Source organism: Pseudophryne corroboree, chromosome 2, assembly GCF_028390025.1.
Source record: "Pseudophryne corroboree isolate aPseCor3 chromosome 2, aPseCor3.hap2, whole genome shotgun sequence".
Taxonomy (NCBI): Eukaryota; Metazoa; Chordata; class Amphibia; order Anura; family Myobatrachidae; genus Pseudophryne; species Pseudophryne corroboree.
In genome coordinates this window covers 993,980,150-993,998,869 of record NC_086445.1, presented here as the reverse complement: position 1 = coordinate 993,998,869, position 18,720 = coordinate 993,980,150, and the positions used below count along the sequence as shown (strand labels likewise).

General features: G+C 42.2%; 1 protein-coding gene across 3 annotated transcripts in view; it reads left to right on the top strand.

The window, feature by feature from the left end:
- The first annotated feature begins 317 nt into the window (after positions 1 to 317).
- Positions 318 to 18,720, top strand: part of EPCIP (exosomal polycystin 1 interacting protein) — a 32,762-nt gene continuing 14,359 nt past the window's right edge. Inside the window, exons 1-2 of one of the 3 annotated variants that reach the window (XM_063956453.1) lie at positions 318 to 689; positions 2,062 to 2,116. The gene's annotated coding sequence lies outside the window, so the exon portion shown is untranslated. Of the gene's footprint in view, positions 690 to 2,061; positions 2,117 to 16,811; positions 16,968 to 18,720 lie in introns of those variants that run through there. The other 2 variants (XM_063956454.1, XM_063956455.1) reach the window with 2 other exon arrangements.

Here is an 18,720-nt window from a genome sequence, read left to right as displayed (position 1 = left end):
CAACTTACCCACGAGGCATGAACCTTCTGTCCCTATTGAAATTAATGGGGGAAGGGGAGGCGCCAATTCTCTCTCTGGCACAGGGCACCTAAAAGTCTACTTACGGCTCTGATTAACACACAGCTGTACATTATTTCTGACTCACTGCTGTCTGTATTACAGGCAGCTCACACCTGGTGTACTAGTTAGTTTAAAATAAATAAAATAAAATCTAGGAATTAAATGAGGATTATTTTGGATCACAAATGAATGTTGTTTTAATTTATAACATAATTCATTTCAGAATAACACAACCGCTCAATGGATGTCATTTAGCAGAGAACCTGTGGATGAGACGGCTCTGCATGCAACGCTCTGTGTAAAAGGCAGCCCCTAGTAATAATTAAACTCCTCAGTAATTTGTCAGACAGGCATGTCAGAGATTGGTAAACTTTCCCAGCTCTTAAAGGGAGTGTTTCCCTGGAATGCAAAGTAGAAATCAAATCTAAACACAGTCATTTATCAAAGAAAACATTGGAAGGTACGCCCGCCCGGATAACCAGCTCGCCCATTCTCCATGCACTGAGTGCTTCATTCTGGGATGTGACTGCAGTGTGCGCTCAGAAAGACTGGGAGGTGACTGCAGTCTCAGGCTGGTACCCTGTAACAGAACATTATCTGAGGACTACTCTGAGACGCCTCAAACAAGGGTATGTGTGCCTATGTCGTAATGTGTATATACTATAGATCTAGATGTCCAGTACATTTGGAGCTAAAACCTGGATGGACTGAATCATCCACAATTTAACCTGGTCAATACAGATATAATATAATGCATACGAACAGATGATGCCGACTGACACATTTGTAATTAGAAAAGAGGAGTCTAAGAGGAGACATTAATATTTACAAATATATAAAGGGACAATACATGGAGCTCTCAGGTGATTTGTTTACTGAGAGATCTCTACACAGGACACGCGGACAACCAGAGAAAATGTCATATCCAATGAAGGATGGGGGTTCTTCACAGTAAGGGCAGTAAGGATTTGGAATTCTCTGCCAGAGAAGGTAGTAATGGTGGAATCAGTCAATGTGGTTAAAAATGGATTAGATACATTTCTAACTGGAAAAGATGTCCAAGGATATAGCATTTAAAATGAATGTATTTTAAAAGTATGTATTATAGTTGTCAACTAGACTAAAAGCGTAATTTAACCTGAGTCATTATAGTTAAACTATAGTAGTTACATACAGAATAGTGTAAGATATATAATAAAGGTTGGACAAGACATCATTTTTCAACATCATTAATTGAGTTAATATGTTACTATGTCTAGTACATTTGGAGCTAAAACCTGGATGGACTGAATCATCCATAATTTAATCTGGTCAATACAGATATACAGTAATATAATGCATACAGTACTAACAGATGATGGTGACTGACACATTTGTAATTAGAAAGCTTTCAAATTAGTTAAGGCATCCTGTTCTAAATAGACGCTGATCCAACCAGTACATCAGAGGTGGCCATCCATCTGACGAACTACAAATCCCAGAATGCCCTGACAGTTTGCTTGCACCGTCTATAGACACAAAAGTGACAGAATACCCTATTTTTTCACCCACAAAATTATGGACTATCGATTATTTCGTATTATGGTATTAATTATGTGTTTATGTCAACTGTATACTGGGACCCTGTAACCATTCACTGGGGGCCCTGTGTGTACAAATCCGACACTGATGATGTTCCTAATCTAAAATTTATTTGATGTTCCAATTTGTATATCATCAATATAACTGGCTAACTGCCGAGTACTTGCTATAAGAAATTGATGATCTATAAATGTATATGTTATAAATACTGGTCATTTTTTAAATTGTTTAATATCGCACAGGTGATCTTGCCATTTAATTTTTTATTATTTCCTGGATGATAATACAATATGACCACGTAACTATTCCATAATAATGCACCAGAATAGTAGCGCTGGACTGCCTTTCACTGGAACATGCATATGTATTGCAGTGATTACTATAACAAATGACATTTTGTACTGTATCAATTTATTTTAGCCTGCCATAAAGTGAAGGTCAGGGCAGGATCCACCATCATTATGGCTTTGATGAGGTAGGTTTATATTACTGATATTTCAGATGACCTGTGAAATTATCCACTCCATTTACTGGCTGTTGCACAAATTGCCACCAAGGTGCAATCACATTTTTTCGTAATCATCAAACTTAATGAAACATCATCAGTCAGTAAATTTCCATTAGCCAGTGTGGCACAAGGAAGTGTTTAGAAACTGAGGTGTTTTATATCATACTTTCATTACATGTAATCAGTCAGCTGCAAATCAGTGGAGAGATAATGCATTGAGTCTGGGTCAGCAATAACAAATGTTCAAATATGTTATTTATATTATCACCCACTGTATAGCGACACCCTCTCAGTAATGCCAGTTTAAACATTTGGTTCAAGAAAAGTTATACAGAGCTTGCGATATAATTTATACATTTTTGTAATGCAGGGAGACAAATGTGGATATTTCAATTGTTTAAAAAAAAGAAAGTCAAACAAGATACAAAATTAATAGTTTTTCCCCATTTTGAATTTAGCACAGTTTATTTTTATTTATTTATTTTGCATCACTTAAACATGTCAGGGCTTATATCTGGTTCATCGCCCACATGGAACAAATCACATACAGTGTCGGACTGGAGCAAGAAGGGCCCACCGGAGGTATGCAGTGGTAGGGGCCCATGATTAGAGGTGTGGCCAGCCTACAAAGGGGGTGTGGCCAACCACCGCAGAGGATTGGCTAACCATTAGAGAGTACCTGGTCTGGAATCCTTGATAATTTATATAGTAATTAATGCTAGTGCATGCATGATAATGTGCCAGATTAATGACAGCAATGTACTGTAGAGAATACATCATAATCCTGTGCAGTATAAGGTAACATATGTATAATATATAATTCAAGTGCACAGTCTAGAACCTGATCCCTAGAGAAGGAGGGCCCCCCAGGCAGTGGGGCCTAACGGTGGTTCCCCCTGTACCCTTGTGGGCCAGTCCGAGCCTGATCACATATCAACTTCATGATAACCATACATCTTTTTATTGGGCCTGAACCCCTTGGTGCTCTCCCAGAGAAATATCCTCCCCATGCCAACACCCTCATAGGTTTGTTGGGAGGAAGCCCTAATAATGCCATCTGAAAATGACATTATTAACACAGGGCTCCCTCCAGTATTTTTTTTACAATTAGATTTTAGTAAATCTGAATCAGATCACACATCCCATTTCAAGTATGGTAAATGCGGTCTGCTTACTAAAAAAAGTGTGATAATAAGGGCTTGGAGGAGAATTTTGTGAATTCTTCACCAATTGCTCATACTGTAAGTACATTTAATGATACTAAAATAATGGGAAAAGGGTGAGAAAATATACGTTTTCACATTATTTTAGTAAAAATATTAGTGATTAATGTGTGTGATTCACTTCTACATTTATAATTTCCCTAAATTGTATCCAACTTCTCTTTAATAAACAGTAAAAAAAACAAAAAAAACATAGCTTCTCAGAGAGCAACAGCGCAATGCATTTAAGAAAAAAATGTGAATGTAATAAATGTATATTATTATCATCTTTATTCATCGGGTCCCCCCAGAGTTGGTCTGGTTACATTCCATTGCGCACTCTATACCCCCCCACGAGCCGGAGGTGCGTGCGTCCAAAAAGGGGATGTGGCCTAACATTAAGGGGACGGACATCATGGGGGATCCCAATTACTCCAGGGGCATCCCCAGAGATATTAGGTTGCCCCCAGTGATTGGTTCTTGCACTGTCGGCTCGTCCTCTGTGACAGGAGGGTGCTGCAGGAGAGTATCACAGTGCAGTACCCGGCTCTTGTCACTGCAGAGGAGCTGACAATTTGGTGTCGCCCCCACAGTGACACTACTAAGTCTCCCCATTCACAAGTGACAGCTGCTGCCCCTGGGCTGCAGCACCATCCAAAGTGTGCAGGGGGGAGCTGCACACTTTATCCCGTCCCTGAACTCCTGTGAAACCAGCCAATGGGAGTCCAGGGGTGGGCTAAATGACGATTGATAGGCTGAGCAATGAGTTCAATGCTGCGGTGGCTGCTGGTTTCTGGGGAAGGAAGCCAGGACATATGTTACATACAACTTCACATGTTTGTTCATATGTCCTGTCCATCTCCCCCGTGCACACTTTGGACGGTGCTGCAGCCCTGCTGCCACTCATCAACAGCTGCTTTCGCCCTTGTCCACAGACGTTGTCATCTTCTGTATGTTCTGGTGTCCTGAACATTTGCTGTAGCAGTTACAACTCCAGCAGTGCATGGTGGAGACAGGGCAGCCCATTCCTGGTGATATAGATAACTACAGGAAAGATTTTTGAAAACGGGGAGAGACATGGGGTGGAATTCAATTGTTTGAAAAGTCGGTTGGGTGTCTGTTTTTTCCTGTCTGTTAGATAGGAAAAACAGACTCCCAACTGACTTTTCAAACAATTGAATACCCCCCATAAAGTGGAGTTCCCCATACCAACCAATCAGCTTTTAACTGTCATTATTCTAGCACAGCCTGTAACATGACAGGTAAAAGCTGATTGGTTATAGGCATCTTCTCCACTTTATTTTTCTCCAAGATTTAATCAATCTCCCCCTACTGTATATATACTAGCAGCAATCATGTAGAAGTAAAATAAACAAATAAAAAATACTAATTAGTGGTTCCTTAGGCAATAAATTAAGCCCTGTTATTTATTACCTGGGAGTATCTCATGAACCACATGGGACCCAGATAGTGGTTTATGCCATATTCTTACACAGAGTTTATTGATAGATCCTCAAAGACAGTCTAGATTTATTTGACTTTACTGTTGTGGTTTATGGCTTTAGCGAAGTCATTAAATAATTTACAACTAAGGCCCAGATTTAGCAAGTCTTGGAGAGTGACACATTGCAATCAGCTCCTAACTGCCATGCAGTGGCATCACAAGGCGGGGCGGGATGTGCGGCCCACACCCGTGTGCTGCACTGTAACATTATGTTCAGCACTCAGCTCCTGTCACTGTGTAGGAGCCGGCACAGCACTCCCTGGGGGGCAGCTCGCATCTCCCGAACCCCCAGGAGTCAGAACGTGAAGCCCCGCCTCTACTGGGAAGCCTCACACCCTCACCAGAAGCCACACCCCCTTCTCGCATTGCCGCACCGAGTGTCACAGCGGTAAGTGACGCCTTTGCTGACATGTTGGCTGTTACTTTGTCACCGTGCAATTTATCACTCTCCAAGGCTTGATAAATCGGGGCCTACATTTGAAAAGTAAAATAGAATTTTAAATATCAATTTAGAACCCCTGTTGCCCAAGCTTTACCTGTGTGTGCTCCTTAGTGACTCTGGAATAAACCGTCATATTTTGTTGTCTGATAAAATCTCCGTCGGTGTGTAACCAGAGTAGGAATTTTGCCGTGTTATTAGAAAATCTCCGCAGCTGGAGTGTGAACAGGAATCACAAAATAAACACAGATTACCGAGAAAACCTAGCACAACTGACATTTACACTATCTACGGCCCTGCAATTCCCATTAATGTCTTACTCTGTTGACATTAAACCGCAAGTGATGAATGGGAAATGTACTTCAAAAATCCTTTTCACCACCATACTAGAGGTTTAACAGAAGTTTTATGCTTCCTGGTACAGCTGTCAAACCTTACCAGGTCACTGCCCAGTATGGAGTAGTTATATATTTGCTTATAATCATTATTAAGTCTTTTGTTGACTTGAATTAATATTGTTTGAGAGTCCATTTATCCTCCCTTTGGGTGGTCTGGAACGGGTTGCTTGGCCATGTGTAAAGTAAGATGGGAATGTGCCAGTGGCTGGAGGTGACCTAAGGTTATGAAGAGTGGGAAGGAGGGAGAGTTGTGTGTAAAGGTCCACAGAACATTAAATAAAACTGATACACTCCCCGTGGCCTGGTGACTGAAATATAAGTCATTTTATATTGGTGTGCACCGGAGGCTCTTACAGGCAATTCTGATGGAAATTTCTTCTTCTCAGCCCGTGCAGGCGACATCTACAGTATAAACCCGTCACCTGCGCTTATTATGGGAAGTGAGTTTACCCCAAATAGGTCATTTGTTCCCCACAATCACCCTCTATACAACACCGCCTCCTACATTACTTTTATTGCAACATTGGCGCAGGCTTATTAGACATACTGCAGGCACCAAACAAAACTAAATGGAAAAGGAGAAATAAAATGAACATAAAATAATTCCCTGAGCAGCAATGCCCTGGGCAGATGCCTATTTTAAGGGCTGTATTAGCAATGCTAACTGTTGTTTGTCAAAGCCCAGATCATCGGCGTCCCACCCATGGACCACAGTGTCTCACGAGCGGTTGGCGGGGTACTCGGCACCTGCCGCTCTGGGTGCACGTGGCATCCATTTAGTGGCAGGAGGAGCCTGGGGGCAGCGTAGCAGCTGCCAGAGTGCTGGACTTGCCCCCAACTAGATGAAAAATGGGGCTTGAGACGCAGTCCTGGTCCTAGAATTGCACACCAGGGGGAGTGGCCTAGTGGACCATGAGGCCACTCCCCTCGACGCATGCACACGAGTGGCTCAAGATTTCGGAATGATGGGAGGTATGTGTTACTGCCAGCCCTGATCCTGTGCATATGGAGCTATTGCACAGAATAAAATCATGGTACCCGGGAGGAAAGGAGTAAGCATGGAGGCTGCCTGGGAGGCGTCAGAAGATCCCTCTTTGGTGATGCTCTCCCAGAAGATGGCATTAGCTATTGGGGACAAGTTTTCCAGAGTTCTATAAACTGCCCCATAGAATAATGGGAGGTGTAGCGTTAGTTTTGCCTAATGCAGGAGATACATCTGTTACGTTTGAAATATAGATTTAGAGAATTTGGCAGCAGTTAAGAACGTTCTGTTTGACATTTCTTAAAATGGGTTGGAGATGGAATCCCGACGGCCGGGACCCCAGCGGTCAGAATACCAACGCCGGGATCCTGGCCGTCAGAATGCCAGCAGCGGGATGAGCGCTAGAAAGCCCCTTGCGGGCTCACTGCGCTCGCCACGCTGCAGGCTTGGTGGCTCGCTGCGCTCGCTACAAGTTCTATTCCCACTCTATGGGTGTCGTGGACACCAAAAAGTGGGAATAGCTCTGGCGCAGCTATCAGCATTCTTGGCGGCCGGGATCCTGACGTCAGTATTCTGACCGCCAGGATCCCCACCGTCAGGATATTAACTACATCGCCTTAAAAAAAGGGATAATAATGAAACCATGAGGAAATGGCTGTTTCTGTATAGCTTTTGCCTTAACAAGCAGACCCCAGTGTGTCATGTTTGGGGGATTTGGTATATTTATGCTGGACCTCCAGCCAGGTGCATTGTGTGCTCCTACATTGTCATGTAGCAACTAGCATGCGGCTAAAATAATGCATTATCAGTCACACACCTGTTACAGCTGACTATGGCCCTCATTCCGAGTTGTTCGCTCGCTAGCTGCTTTTAGCAGCAGTGCACACGCTAGGCCGCCGCCCTCTGGGAGTGTATCTTAGCTTTGCAGAATTGCGAATGAAAGATTAGCAGAACTGCTACTAAATAATTCTTTGCAGTTTCTGAGTAGCTCCGAAAAAGCAAAATGAGGCTGCGCTAAATTATTACATAAAACAACAATGATATCTGATAATTCAATATTTAATATTAAAAATGAATATATTAAGTATAGAAATATAAACCATTAATGGTAGTTCCAAAAAATAAACATTAAAAGGTATACATAATAGAATAAATAAAACCAGGGTTACCCATAAACCAGGAGTGTAAACAATATTGGATTAAGGAAGTCCGTTCCAGATTTTTTCCCCAATGATCAATATGTCCAGCAATTGCAATTTTAGGAGGTGTGTATATATCCAAAATTGTGGCTTTACCGCTAGAGGGTATGTTGCTCCAAGATGGAGCGAATAGATGTATCACTTAGCAGGAAGTCACTCTCCAGGCGCGGTGTCCGGGCTCAGGAGTAGCGATAATCCAGTAAACCCCCGTAGAGTTCTCCAGCTCAGTGTCCACGGGACCTCGCTACGAGCCTAGTAACATGCCCTCTAGCGGTAAAGCCACAATTTTGGATATATACACACCTCCTAAAATTGCAATTGCTGGACATATTGATCATTGGGGAAAAAATCTGGAACGGACTTCCTTAATCCAATATTGTTTACACTCCTGGCCTATGGGTAACCCTGGTTTTATTTATTCTATTATGTATACCTTTTAATGTTTATTTTTTGGAACTACCATTAATGGTTTATATTTCTATACTTAATATATTCATTTTTAATATTAAATATTGAATTATCAGATATCATTGTTGTTTTATGTAATAATTTAGCACAGCCTCATTTAGCTTTTTTGTTCACCTATTGTGGGAGTGACTTCCCGTCTCTTTACGGCTGCTGCTTGCCATAGCACCCCATACCTAAGCGCCCGAGAAATCTTGGGTTATTCCTTTTTTCCACACATTCTGAGTAGCTCCGAACCTACTCACAGATTGCGATCAGCTCAGTCCGTTTACTTCCTGGTTTGATGTCACAAACACGCCCAGCATTCGGCCAGCCACTCCCCCGTTTCTCCAGACACTCCCGCGTTTTTCCCTGACACGCCTGCGTTTTTTAGCCAACGCCGTGAAAACGCTGAGTTGCCGCCCAAACACGCCCCTTTCCTGTCAATCATTTACCGAACAGCAGTGTGACTGAAAAGCGTTGTACGAGCACCAGCAAATCTACTAAGTTTTGTGTTAAATAACTTAGCGCATGCGCGCTGCGTACCATGCGCATGCGCAGTTAGCAACAAATCGCAGCATAGCGAAAATCGGCAACGAGCGAACAACTCGGAATGACCCCCTATGGTCTGATTCAGACCTGATCGCTGCTGTGTGTTTTTGCAGAGGTCTGAGATCAGATAGCCGCCGCCCATAGAGAGTGAAAACCCGCCCCGTACAAGTGTGCAATTGCACGCGTATGCTGTGCAAAAACTTCGTCACGCAGCGGACATCTGCAAATCCGTTCGCAACTCACTCACCATCAAATTATTTTTCTAGTCTGTGCGCAGCCCAGGACTTACTCCTACAGTGCGATAGAATCAGGCCCGGAGCTGACGTCAGACACCCTCCCTGAAAACGCTTGGGAACGCCTGCGTTTTTCCTGACACTCCCAGAAAACGTCCAGCTACCACCCACAAACGTCCCCTTCCTGTCAATCACCTTTGCGAACACCTAGCGATTGAAATTTTCGCACCATCCTGTCGCTGTTCGGCATCATGTCGACGCATTGCGGTGCATACGCATGCACAGCCATTCGATAATCGGCTGCTTTGTGATTTCGCACAACAGCGATCAGGTCTGAATCGGGCCCATAGACTTTAAAGGGACCCAAAGTTCATAAATTGTCTTTCCTCTCCGTACCTTGAGCTGTCACATAGCACTTGCCAGTAAGCCAAGCCCCCAAGCTATAGCACTAATGCTACTGCGCTCGGATACAGGGAAACCGCAACAGGTATCTTCTGAGGAACCCCTGTAATACATTCATTCCTGGGATTCTTACATTTTGCGGATATCCCCATCCATTTCAGGAGAATTCCCCGCAAAATGGGTTTACTAAAAATGCTTCTCTGTCCAGTGTGCAAGTTAGAAGGAAGCTCTTCCAGAACCATCAGTACAAGTGGTGCAGTTGGGATGTGCACAGGACGTGTTTGCTGCTTGTTGCTGCAACACCTGAGACAACGTTGTGAACAAGCCACTTTTATGACTTTCTCCTTTGGACTGGTCTCTTGGCATCTCCAGATACTTCTGCACCTGGCGTCGTGGCCAGATCCTGCCCACATTCACAGTGATGCCGCAGCGTGCCCCAAAGGACATTACATCTGTCATTAGAACAGCAGGCTGCTATATTGTCAGTGCAGATGAATAGGACTGGAAGGCAGACTCTGGGAGGAGATAAGGGGATTATGGGAGAAGGGAAAAATAATGGCTCTCTGCGTGCAGTGGTTAGCTTGTAGTAAGTAGAGTGGTGCAATAAATCAAGTTTTACTTTCATCTCTTTATATTTACACATGACAAACAGATCAGAAAGGGTTAATTTATCTTCAGCACGCACTGAAGCCACATGGCACTATCAGGGATGGAAAAGGCAGCATGCCACTCAAATGTCAGTGAGCACTTCCCACCAGAAATCTCTGATAAGTGGGAGCCCAGTTTCCCTGGGGATCATTGGGGGACCCGTAGTTATGTGTGAAACCCAAAATAAGTTTGCTCTTGCTGGCTATGGTCGCAGAGCAACAGATGGGAGAAATGGTAATCTACACCCACCTTATATGCAAAATAGTACGTTTAAAAGAAACCCGTCCTCATCAAATACTGTCAAAGATTTCTACTAATCAAAATATGGCTGGCGCTCGGGGTGCTTTGGAATTTATAGGACAGATTAAATATCTTGGCAAATACGCTTTGGGAATACGCCCTTTTCTTAATCTTCTTCACTACTACGTGGCTTGTAGACTGGAGTTCCAGTAGCAAATACCAATGAAACAATAATTTGTTAAACCGCTAATACATTTATTAAGATCGTGGCAAAAGTTATATTACCCCTTCAGCGAGGCCAGGGGCACACTGAGGTTAAAAAGCAGATTTTTCAATGGCGCTTATAATCTCCAGTAAAAGAATGTAAGCATGTTTTAACTTAATGGTTATTAATGAGCACACACTGTAAATCACGCTATCACAGATAGCTCACAAGTAAGTGTACAATATGAATAGAGTACAGGAGGTTTGATGTTGTAATATATGCTTGGGATGTTGTTAAATAGTTTGCTACAAATAAGTAGAAACATCGGAAACCATTGGTGTTACCGAACCAATGTTTAGGGCTAAACAATGTTTTATGACCAATGTTAAACAAATCGTTACTACCAATGTTTTCTTTCAATGTCCCATCCCTACAAAAGACCCAGGAGGAGCTTGGGCAAGCTGGCCGTATGACAATTCTGACAAATGCCAGAAAGGGCAATGGCATGATGATCCAGTTCGGTCATCTGAAGGACTGGCCGAGCTGCTCCGCCTCCCGGCAATCTGCTTGGCTGGCATGCTTAGATGTGGCGTGCCGCGAGACCACGCTTCTGTGCCAAGTGACTACGTCACCTTATCATTGTGCGCACACATGGAAAGCAATAGAGCAGGTGCAAGATTTGGTAGTGGAACTCTTGGTGCGTCTCATTAATTCAGTGCCTACGGACGCTGACGTTGGGTGTCCCAGTCCTTACACATCTGGACACACTTATGTACACCAGGGAACAGCTTTAAATAGACGGAACCATGGGCACATCTTCGTCCAACCCAGAGGAGACATTGCAATGCGGAAAACAGATCCCAGTAAGTTATGTAGAACCTGCCATAAGTACTGCACATAAAGAATAGTAGTGTCCCTATCACAGGGCATAATGTGTTCCTAGCTGGATTTCCAATTTACAAGAATCATTAATAATTGCCTGGCTGACTGTGGGCTTGATACAGCGAGAAACATTTCTAATGGCAATTCCATTTGTTTACTCGAACCAGCAGTTCAGTCAAGTGAGGAGAGTATTTCAAATATAATATTATAAATACCTGCAAATTAAATAAGAATTTATGGAATGAAAGGCAGTGTATAAAGATTGTGTTCAGTAACATTAATTAGTAGTGAAGAACCCACAAAGGGGTTCACAACTAGTCAAATGCAGATGCGGTCACATCTGTTTATGCTAATGCCACTACAAAGACCTTCCCTGATGTACAGTTGTGCATCTCAATGTGCAAGGACTGATACTCCCACTGTCAGCATCTGTAAATGCTGTAAACACAATTTGTCATGGACCCAGCCGGTCCCCAGATATATCAGTCTGAAACCGCTGGTCATGCTTATGGTTACATCAGCACTCACGGTTAATAGCACAATGACACTGCCACCAGCAAGGATTCATTTAGTGGTCTGTCACCAGGTAGCCCGTCGCTTGTACCTATACATAAACAATTAATATTACAAGGATAAATGCACAGCCTTGGAGAGAAATAAAGTGAACGGAGACAAAGTACCAACCAATTAGCTCCTGACTGCCATGTAACAGGCTGTGTTTCAAAAATGACAGTAAGGGGCTGGTTTGTTGTTGCTTAATCTCCGTCCACTTTCTCCAAGGCATTAGTACCTTAATTTCAACTAAGCAAGTAGCATGAGCACACAGGCTTCTAGGTACATCAAAGAACACAAGAAGAATACACTAAATTAACTGTTTTTAATTCTAAAAATATTTCCGAGGCTTACAAAAACAAAAATATTACAAAAAAAATTCTAAAATAAGCAGAATAGCTTCAGAAATAAAAATGGAAGAAATCAGAACAACTCACAATGAAATATGAAGTATGAACTGATGTGAAGGAGACCACTTAGAAATTGACGGGACACTTCAGCATATGTGCTTCTCCTATGATAGTGAACACTTCTCATACATGCACCAGTCATTTTATCTTTACAGCAGGTTGCTCTTTGGTCCCCCACTTTGGTTTAACTCAGTGCCAAAGTTAAATGATGAGTTACTCACAGATTGACACAGCATTCTTCAGAGGTGAACCAACGAACCTTGGGATATCTCTCTAACCCATTTCATAACCTCCTCAGGATTTCCCTATTTCTTGAACTGGCTTTAAAAGTCAGTCTGGTTATTTGGGATTGAAGGTTTGTATACTGTCACTTGGTGCTTCTTTAGATGCCACTATCGGTTGCACCATTGACACTTGCACTAGCCCTATGGCAGGTGCAGATTGTCCATATGAGTATGGCCTCCTATGTGAGAGATTCAGCGGCTTTAGTTTAAACCAAATTTTTTTTGTTTTTTTTTTTGTTTTTAAACACTCTTTTTTTATTATGCTGTGACTACAGGCATGATGCCATGACTTTTTTTTTTTAAAGAAGCCTATTAGAAGGGGACTCCCTGGTATTATTCACATTTTTATTGGCTTGTGGTCTTTATTTGAGTGATCTGAATCAATGCAGTAAATTCGCACACACAACAAAACAGAGATATAGGGAGGTATGATAACCAAATCATAGGGGTACTAAATCTTCCTAGCATCAGCTAAGACTCCACAAATTCCTCCCCTAACAATCCTATAGGATAGGAGAAAACCACAACTAACATTCTTAATCTTAAATGTTAAACAACTCCAACACATTAAAGAGGCACACCTCATAATTTAATCTCCTTTATGTTTATTTCAATGCAAAACCTTCAGTCCTATTCAGATTTCTCTGAATGTACTTTGGATGTTTTAATATGTTTAGGCATTCTACATATATTCAGATGTAATATGAATAATAAGCAGTAGAAAAATTGGTTTTATTTGAAAGAAAATAAAAAGTAAAATAAATCATATCAAAGTCTAATAACTTTGGAATGATAATGTTATATTAAAACATGGTTGATCAAGGTTTCTAATACACAGCAATGTTTCACAGTATTAATATAATAAGCAGGATTCCATTTTTTTTTCCATTAAAATATTAATGCAAAAAACTAGTATAAACAAAAAGGGATTTTTATTTTTTACTTTTATTCCGACCTTGAGTTAATCCTATTCACACTACTCATTATTAACTTTATTTTATATAGGTTTACTTTGCAATATATTTATGCCAGAAGTAAAATCTGGAAGCCGACAAAGAAAGCCCCACACTTCCCACAATGGACACCCTCAGCTCAGATCTGGGGGTAAATTTACTAAGGTGGGAGATTTTTAGAACTGGTGATGTTGCCCATGGCAACCAATCAGATTCTACTTACCATTTATCTAGCTGCTACTAGCAGATAATAGATATCATCTGATTGGTTGCTATGGGCAACATCACCAGTTCTAAAAATCTCCCACCTTAGTAAATTTACCCCCTGGTCTCCAGAAGACGAATGAAGTTGTTAATTACCTTCATGTTTTGATTCCCCACTGAGATTTCTTTCTTAGTAACTAAGGCAATTAATCCTTAAATCCTTCTTATGTTTGGGCAATAAAACTCCAGACAGCCTCTATCCGTCACTGTCTGCCAAAAATAGACTGGGAAGCAAGACAGCCCGTACTCTGCAACATAGGGCTGAATTCATGTCTGTACCCAATGCCGATGTTTCTGCAACGGAGCAATTATCAACAGACTGTGCATGTGCCGTGATTGCACCGTACAAACACTCGCACCGACATGTTATACGCAGAGTGATTGACAGGAAGGGACCGTTTAGGGCAGGTAACAGGTAGTGGCGTCAATGGGCGTGTATCTGCCTTCAGCTGCGATCATGCACATAGAGAAACATGACGCCAGAGTAGTTAATGCCGCAGATAGTCTGCGTAGCCATAGGTCAACCCTATGTTTCTCATTCTTGCGACGGTACTGCGTATGAGTGCGCAATTGTGGAGTACTCTGCAATGGCTGTAGTGCGCATCTATCTTCTTTTTGGCAGCTTCACTTGTGATGATAAGCAGTTCTGTACCCTAGGAAAACGCAGTTGCGTACAAACATGTAGAAGGCCCATAGACGCTACTCAGTCACAGGAACACGCATGTTTACTTATGATCAATGTTAGGATGCATGGTGGTGAGACCAGTCAATAAACACATATTGCCATGTCTAGGGGTGTACAAACCACCAACAAATGTTTTTTGTGTGTTGGTTGAAAACTATACAAAACTTAAAAAAATTGCTGGTATTTTAGATTGTTTTGAGAAAGTCAATTTTCAACCGTATTCAAACTGGTTTGACCAATGTGGACTCGATGCGCTGAAAGGCTTTGAATATGTTCGAGTCTGAATTGATATATTCTATACGAGATCCGGTCTTTAGGTCGACAGCACTTAGGTCGACACTCATTAGGTCAACCACTATTGGTCGACATGCATTAGGTCGACTTGGTCTATAGGTCCACACGGTCACTAGGTCGACATGGAAAAAGGTCAACTTTACTTTTTTACTTTTTCCGGTCATGCTGGAGGATGTTGCAGGCAGCAGAACGTTCTCCTTGGCGTCTCCAGACTCTGTCACGTCTGTCACATGTGCTCAGTGAGAACCTGCTTTCATCTGTGAAGAGCACAGGGCGCCAGTGGCGAATTTGCCAATCTTGGTGTTCTCTGGCAAATGCCAAACGTCCTGCACGGTGTTGGGCTGTAAGCACAACCCCCACCTATGGACGTCGGGCCCCCATACCACACTCATGGAGTCTGTTTCTGATCGTTTGAGTAGACACATGCACATTTGTGGCTTGCTGGAGGTCATTTTGCAGGGCTCTGGCAGTGCTCCTCCTGTTCCTCCTTGCACAAAGGCGGAGGTAGCGGTCCTGCTGCTGGGTTGTTGCCCTCCTACGGCCTCCTCCATGTCTCCTGATGTACTGGCCTGTCTCCTGGTAGCGCCTCCATGCTCTGGACACTACGCTGACAGACACAGCAAACCTTCTTGCCACAGCTCGCATTGATGTGCCATCCTGGATGAGCTGCACTACCTGAGCCACTTGTGTGGGTTGTAGACTCCGTCTCATGCTACCACTAGAGTGAAAGCACCGCCAGCTTTCAAAAGTGACCCAAACATCAGCCAGAAAGCATAGGAGCTGAGAAGTGGTCTGTAGTCACCACCTGCAGAACAACTCCTTTATTGGGGGTATCTTGCTAATTGCCTATAATTCCCACCTGCTGTCTATTCCATTTGCACAACAGCATCTGAAATTGATTGTCAATCAGTGCTGCTTCCTAAGTGGACAGTTTAATTTCACAGAAGTGTGATTGACTTGGAGTTACATTGCGTTGTTTAAGTGTTCTCTTCATTTTTTTGAGCAGTGTGTATATATATATATATATATATATATATATATATACAAAAAAAAGTTGAGATTAGCGCAACCCACTGCAATAGCGTCACAATGTTTTAACGGTCCCACCTCGATAATGATCATCATTAAAATGAAGGTGTACGGTAAATAGTGGTAAGAACCACTTGCAGCAGATATTGGATTTGGGGTATGGCCCCAACCAGCACATTTAGCAGTGTGGGTGATTTCTCCAGATATTTTATTTATTTTATTTATTAACAGTTTCTTATATAGAGCAGCATATTCCGTTGCGCTTTAAAATTAGAACAACAGTAATAGAACAAAACTGGGTAGAAACAGACAGAGGTAGGAAGGCCCTGCTCGCAAGCTTACAATCTATAGTGAAATAGGCATAGATACACAAGGATAGATGCTACCTATTGCATAATGGTCCACCAGATTGCTAGGTTCTTAATGGGTTGTATGTTCTCCACTCACTTCCAATATCATAGCACTGTATCGTAGGAGGAGGCCCTACAATGATGCAATTTAAAACGCCCTTGTCTCCGCACGTTCTACACTGACCTGACACCTCTCCCACCACACAGAGAATAGTGGATAAAAGTTGCTAAATATGTTTCATATCCTTGATAAATGTCACTACATATTTTACACTTATATAGCCGCAAGTGCACATTTACTAAGAATATACAAAATCTGCCCGTTTTACTGGAAGCCCAAACATGAAAGCCAGACGCACCTAGTAACTGTATAATATAAGTTACATCTTGTACAATAATACAATTGCTCCTTTAACTAACTTGAGATAGTTAGCCAGAAACTTCTGAGACTCATTTCCTGCTACTGGTGTTGTTGCGTGGCAGAGGGAACCAAATATAGATCTGGGAAGAAGAAAAAAACAGTATAGCAGAAAGAAAGAGAGAGAGAGTTAAAAAAAAAAAAAAACAGATTAAAATGCCAAATCGTTCCAAAGTGGAGTGCAGTTTCATGGTGTCCTAACCATACATCCACCGAGTAACCTGAACTGGAGAGAGATGACCACGGCTGGTACGTATATGGACTGTAATTGTCTAACACTGCGGCAGGCTCTCTCTGTAACTCCTTACCTTCCAGGATTGCACGGAAGATGTTAACTTGCTATGCTCTATAGGCCTGAAATACCACTAGCTACATGTAGGAAACATTTCCTTTACAGAAGACATGTCTTATCGCAGAGCTATAAATATAGGGATGTCAGCAGGTTGTATGTAAGGAATGCATACTGTAGCATTACACAGTGGTGATGTAGAGGTGATGTACTGTATGTATTGCTAGGAAGGGAATTTATATGCTTGTTGTATTATCCATCCTCATATAACTATCCCACATCTCTGTAACTTAGGTCATGTCCCCTAGCGCGTGGGATTTAGACAAAGCCCTCCATCGAAAGTGTCCGCAGTGTAAAGCAAGGCAGTTGTTCTGAACTACAAGTCACAGCATAACCTGTGAACCAGTACCTAAAAAGGTGAAAACAAATATGAGGGAATGTGGGTATTATATTATAAAGCAGGGGTATTGGCCCAAGGGGTGACACTCCATTTGTGTTACATTATCAAGAGTTTATGAAAACCTATTGTTGCTAGCAATTTATTTATTACCAGTTATTTATATAGCGCACACATATTCCGCAGCACTTTACAGAGAATATTTGGCCGTTTACATCAGTCCCTGCCCAGTGGAGCTTACAAACTATATTCCCTATCATATATACACCCATTTTACACCCATTTTAGTTGGGAGCCAATTGACCTACCAGTATATATATATATAAAAAACATTTTTACAAATCTGTTTATTCGTTTTGCTAAAAGGGAACAAGCATTATCAAAGAACATAGAGCAATCACAATACAGAAGGTAAAATAAAAACATACAGCCAGACCTACGAGTATATTTTTAAATTGTGGGAGGAAACTGGAGTACCAGGAGGAAACCCACGCAAGTACGGGGAGAATATACAAGCTCCGCACAGTTGAGGCCATGGTGGGACTCGAACGCAGGACCTCAGTGCTGTGAGGCAGTAATGCTAACCATTACACCGTCCGTTATGATACTGTACCATATTTTCACACAATTAGTTTTTATTTTGATCCTCATACACTGATGAGTATTTGACAATTTATTTTGTCAGAGATTCCCCTAAGTGGCAAAACTCAGCTGGGATCCACACTCTTTGGGTAACATATCCTGATTTCCCCCAACACCTGATGCAGAGGTGGGCGCAGGTTACTTTGCCATGCGGTTTTTGGGATTGGGGTCGTAATTGGATGTTCTCACATATTCAAAGTTCTGTGAGTGCGTGTCACCGGAACTGCAGGCTGTGCAGAATTGCGCACATGTGTAAATAAGCCGAGTAAACAAATCTACAACAATATAAGAAAAGTGTCCGGACCGAGCTCTCAATTGGAGAAAACAAGTGATTCATTTAATACTAGTCAGCTGATTGCCACAATAGCATACCATGAATCGCCCTGATACAGAGTATATCCAGTATCCAGTGTTGTAAACAACAGCAGACCTGGGATATGTACCCTTATGGGAGCAGGAACACAGCGGTCTCTGCTGTTTATTACCTCTTGTGCTTTCCTCAGTTTGGCACTCGGTCAGGCAGACTCTGACAGTTACAGCGGGTGTGAGCTGCCTGTAATTCACAGACAGCAATGATTCAGAAATAATGTACAGCTGTGTGTTACTAAGAGGCAGTAAGTGGCTGTGATCATCAGCGCTGATAGGTGGCAGAATTCCTCTATCCGTCCGGCACA